Below are 5833 nucleotides of genomic sequence, written 5' to 3'. Positions count from 1 at the left end.
TGAGTATGAGTTTGTGTTTTGATTTGCATGTATATGTGTTCGTGAAATATTTGTGTCCTTGTTTATGTTAATGTTCAGCATATGGGGAGTTGAATTAGATTTGTATGAATCCAATTGAGAAACCTAGGGTTGAGCCGTTGAGTTTGATATTTTGGTCCCCACGTATAAATTGTAGCTTTAAGATTGCTTGAGAACAGGAGGCAGTTGAATTTGATTGGTATGAATCAGATTGGAAAAGATTGGTTTTAAGTTTCATGATCATGAATGTGAATGATCTATAAGTTCACGATAGCTTCATTTGTAGAACAGTGTGGTAGTTGGTAGGTGGTGGTTGCAATGTGGACTTTGTCATGCCAAACTGCCAGCATTCTTATTATTTTCAACAAAACTGAATTTGCAGAAACATCCTATGAAGTGTGAATTTGCAGAAACTGAGTTATTGTGTGAATTTGCAGAAACTGAATTTGATGTATGAAGTGATGAACTGATGATGTATAAGCACTGATGATGTATAAGCACAGCAACTCAGCAAGGCAGCAAGCAAATATGAAGTGATGAACTGATGATGAGATCACTTTGAGTCCTTGAACACTTTGTTTTATCCTATTGCACCTAGTTATTGTAATTTGTATCATTTGAAATTTTGATTCATTTGTGTGAAGTGTGAACTGTGAACTATGAATTATTGACTTAATATTTGTATGAACTATGGAGTGATGAAGGGGATGAACTGAAGTGAATAAGTGATGAACTCAAGTAGTGAAGTTGATGTATGAGAGTTTTTAGCTTATTTTTCATTTCCAGGTTGTTCATTTCCAGGTTGGGCCTTTAAATTGATGTGAGGATTGCATTTTTTTCATTTGCTGACAGGTTTAGGCTTTTAAAATTTTAGTTGGGCCTTAGCTAAAAGCTGGCCCAATCAAACTCGGTACTAGGCCCAACCAACCGAAACCGAACCGAGATCTCGGTATACCGAAAAGTTGGTATACCGACTTCTGTGGCCGGTAATGGTAGGCTATTTTGTGTACCAACTTAGTTTGGTACGGTACGTGGTATTGGGCTTCAAGGTCCGGTACCGTACCGAACCCACCCCTAGTTGTTGGTATTTAGGGAGCAGGATGGCTCCAGGAGTATAAGGATGGTTGCTTAGAAGTGTGGTTTTATTTCTTTTCAAGTTAGGGTTGTCCATTTTTGGGGAAAGTTTTGTTGAACTTTCTCGAAAAGTGGACCCTACAGGGCCACCTCGGATTTCATGGTGAAATTTCGGGTCGGGTCCTGTCACTCCATCTTTTTCATCTTTTCGAGAATGTCCGCATTTTGGTCATACTGTGATCCACCAAATCTAGTCTCGCCGGGTGGATCCAAATTGAGACCTTCCACTCCCACCATGTTAGTCTTTTAGGAAAAAGAGTTTCCTACAGACGATGCCAACTATTAGTGTGGAAAAATTCCACGGTAAGTTTCCTCACCTACTTCTTCTTACTGGAGTGGGATTGAGGGCTTCGTGTTCCAGGAACTGGGTTACGAGCTTTGGACTTGGGTTTTGTGCTTAGCGATCTGAGTTCCCGAAAGGAAATGGGTGGGGATACCTGCAAAATGTACTCCGATGCTTAAGTCAGTAATAGTTTGAGGTGTGATGGGTGTATTTGGGAGATGATTGCTTACCTCAAAAGTTTAATTCTCCAAGTATTTATAGGCGAGCTTGAATGGATATTTCGACTAGTGCGCGTAGTGGCAAGCTTGATCCGCAAGTCATGCACGAGCGAATCCACGACGTTACTCCTCTGACATCATGGGGAAGTGCTTCCGATTATTGGAGACTTTGGATAAGCTGGGCAAGTCTGTTGACCGATTCCGCTATGCCCATATCCACCTTGGGGGGATTGTGTCTCACCTTAACTAAAACTACCTCGAGGGAATCCTCTCCTCCTTGAGGAGATTGTGTTTCACCTAAACTAAACCCAACTCAAGGGAATCTCATCCTCGGGGGTACTGTGTTTCCCCCAACTAGATAGCCCTTCCTTAGCAGGATATCCCCTTATTGTGCCCAGGGGTGGAGCCAGAAAGTTTTATTTGGAGTGAGCCAGAGTATAATGTACTTGAAAATACTTCAAAATTAAAAAAAAAATTGATATTTCGTAGCTATATAAAAATGATGGGTACAACAATAATCGAACTACATCATGTATTAGAAATGTTTTTGCACATCTAATACAAAATGCAAATTATTTTATATACAAACTATCATGATTTTTTTTTTTTGAACCAAACCCGAAGCCAGGTGCCGATATATATATTCATCTAAAGCCATAATAGGCCGTTACATACCCTTCTGCTTCCATTTATAGACAGACAAGAAGTTAGTGGTAGTACCCACAATGGTACATATAAATAAACTCACTCATTAGACATATCATGTATGTAGACATAGCAGAGATTCTCCTTTGGTACTACTCTAGAGGCGCTAGAGATACATAGAGTGCACATAACGTGCATTAGCTTTCTAAAAGGAAATTATTGTAAAAAACTAATCTAAAACCTAATTAAAGCACTAGGGCCAAAACCGCAGCCCAAAAGTCAAAGCCCAAATAGGGCATCCACCAAATAAAAGTCCACCCAAGGCCCAATCGCCTGGTCCGGTCCAGTCCACCTTCTCCATCTGCATCCCCGTTGTTCGTAGCAGTCAAGCAAAGCTATGTCCACCGCAGCACGCCATGACCTGCACTGCTTCAATCCGTGCGGCAACGATCTCTCACTGCCTGCGACCTACACCACCACGGGCCACATCACCACAACCCACGCCACCACGGAGAAACCTAACCCCGATCCAGGTCCTCCCACCGCACATCGCCAGCGAGTCAGCCCCGTGGCGCCGTTGACCAAGAAAAACTGTAATCAGGGCTCGATCGCTGGTCCTGTAAGAACGGCCACCGCCACGCATTATCCCAACCAAAACCATCCGACAAGCTCCGAGCAACACCCCATCTGATGGAACCCTACGAGCAATAGCCATCAATACTCGTTCGGTAGCAGACCCCATGATGACGGCGAGGCCACAGGCCAGCCCGGAGTCCCGGCGCTGCCGGACGAGGACGAATTCTCAGAACAGAAAAGTCCTGTCTTAGGGTTCTCGAGGAGAGAGAGATGTTGTGGACGTATGAGCGGTCTCTTGAAAAAATGACTGTCATGATATATAAGTAAAGATCAAAGAAAAAATCTTTGCCAGATAAGATAATAATATATTTTATTGTATTGGTTCGAAAATAAATTAGGTAATGTAATTGTATTTTATTATTGTTTTAGTAATATTCATTGGTAATAAATAGGGGAAATTTTTTAGTTTTATTGTAATTGATTTTTTTTTTTTTATCAAGTAATTGGTTGAAAACTATACATGACAATTGCTACCTATTTAGTCCACTCACTCATTACAAATCTTCAAACAATTACTCAAGGGGGGCCAAAAAAAAAAATTTCTTCAAACAGTTACTAAGGGGGACCAACAATCAAAAACAATAACTTTTCAATGCTAGAATCACTCTCATACTCATAATTATTGACATGCTAAAAGTAGCAAACAATTTAACCCTGTAAAATGTAGTTGTCAATATAGAACAAGTAGGGATCGTTCAAGCCGGGGATTGAGGGTACACCTGTAATTGCATAAACAAATAAAGAATTAATATAAGTATAAGGTATTATTTACAAAAATAAAACAAAGAACATAAATATATACAAGTAAACACAAATAAGGGAAGTTTTAGGATTATAAAATCGAAAATTAAAATAAATAAAATAAAGAAATGTAAAAACACATAGACAAGGATGGAGCGTAAGGAACAAAGATCAAAACCACAACCATATGCAAGAAATCCGGTTACAATTCTTATAGTTGAATTTCTATGTCATGAGAAAGAAGTTGACTATGTGAAACGTTAATAAGCAAATAATTTCTCATTTTTTACTTTCCTTGAATAATTAATCTAAGTGAAAGCACCTAAATTAATCCTATTGAATATGCAATCATAGTAAAAAAGTTAGCTACTCTAGAACATATTCAACACATGAAAAACAAAGAAATGATGTCAACAAAAGTGCATAACCTAGTATGAAAAAGTTCATCTATTTGCAATTCTCCTTAATTGATTTCGACTTTTGTCCAAAGCCTTTACTACTTATGAAATATGTTCACAAAGCTATTAGGTGAATTGTTTACCTAAATCTAGCTTCAATTACATGCATATATCCTAAGCGTGCACTCAAAGAACACATATATATAAAAGTTTTATGTAATCCAAAATCAATTAAGCAATCTCACATAAGCAACATAGAAACCAACTATAAAGAAATCGCAACTTTTATTCAAACATAGAGACGAGCTTTAAACTTTGCCCTTAACGTTATATGTTAACTAGAAATCATTGTTCACGAATTCAAAACAAAGAAAAACCAAAGAGTTTACAAGGAAGAAGATTGAATTACACTGTGAAAGGGATGAATGATGAAGAGCTTGTGACATTGAACACTTGAATCTTGAAAGTAATGCTTCAATGCTACAGACAAGGGTGGATGATGACAGCTAGGTCTTGCTCACGGCTTCTTCTTCTCCTCCTCTTTGCTTGAAGACGCAGAACTCTGAAGACTAGAGAATGGAACAAAACTTTTGGTGTGTGAAAAGAATGAAAGAATTGGTGATTGAAAACGTCCCAAGGATGCATCTATATATAGGGGATGGAAAACTTAGTGTCCAAGCCTTCTGGATCCTTCTTTTAATTTCTAGGAATTATCTTATTATCACCACACAGGTCCAACCAATCAAATAAATCCATGTTAGCTTTTCTGCGTAGTCCAACTAATGAGAAGCCTTCAAAATTAAATAGATTTGCACCATGAGTCTTTAAATGAGATAATATTGCCGAACTTATAAAGATATTTTCTTATTTAAACTCCTAAAATTCGGCCAAATAGGGGTGTGAGCAACAAGCAACGTATCTGGACTTGATTCCATCATTTCTGCATATTGTAATCCCTTAAAACTCTCCAAGGATGATGTCAAACCCTTCTGGAAGCCTCTAGGATGTCATATGTGCAATATTATCTGAAATATGAAGTTTAAATTCATCCATGGGCTTTCCGATGTGATTTGGGCCTCAAAACAGAAATTCCCATTAAAGGTTCGATTTGCGCGCAGCTTGACCTTCCTGTACAAAATCAGCCATAACTTCTTCTAAAAAAAGGATATTGTACCTACATGTACGTTTGCAAAGCATAATTAGCTATAATCAGCCACGTTCATCCTACCGCCAGAGGTACCAACTACCGTCAAAGGAGTGACCCACGGATAAGCAGCCAGGCGGGCCACGGCCTGAGCACAAGAGTTCCCCGGGATCACCGCTGACGCGCCGCCACGCACTCTGCCAAGACGGCATCAGAAGCTACTGAAACTGGGAACTGAAGCACATCAGTCCCACATCGAAAACAAAGAGAAGATCAGACCTCTCCTCACCTATAAAAGGTCCTCTCTTCTCTCTTCATTAGGACGCATTAACTACTCATTTATTATTGTGCTGCCTGTGTGTATCAACTGACTTAGGCATCGGAGAAGTGAAGACCGCCCAACGCGGTCTCCCTCTGACGCCCTGTCTTTCATTTGGCAGCCAGCAAGGATCATCAAGTATACAGAGTAGCGGTCCGCCCACCGGACCCGCGTTAAACGAAGGTTTGGCTACCGCCAGACTTTAAGCATTAACATTGGCGCCGTCTGTGGGAACCCTTGAACAAAAGGTCATCCCATCACAACTACCATGACTAGCGGTAGCGGGGGAAACGCCGA

At 39.9% G+C, this 5833-nt stretch overlaps 1 long non-coding RNA gene across 1 annotated transcript; it reads right to left on the bottom strand.

The window, feature by feature from the left end:
- Positions 1 to 3473: 3473 nt before the first annotated feature.
- LOC133741967 (uncharacterized) lies at positions 3474 to 4671 on the bottom strand. The gene is made up of 2 exons (XR_009862280.1): positions 4483 to 4671; positions 3474 to 3653 (listed from the first exon to the last, which is right to left on the bottom strand). It is a non-coding gene; the product is annotated as an uncharacterized LOC133741967 (long non-coding RNA).
- Between the last annotated feature and the right edge of the window lie 1162 nt (positions 4672 to 5833).

The sequence above is a fragment of the Rosa rugosa genome, chromosome 4 (assembly GCF_958449725.1).
Source record: "Rosa rugosa chromosome 4, drRosRugo1.1, whole genome shotgun sequence".
Taxonomy (NCBI): domain Eukaryota; kingdom Viridiplantae; phylum Streptophyta; class Magnoliopsida; order Rosales; family Rosaceae; genus Rosa; species Rosa rugosa.
The sequence above is the reverse complement of the archived record's forward strand: the minus strand, read 5'-3'. Positions and strand labels throughout refer to the sequence as shown.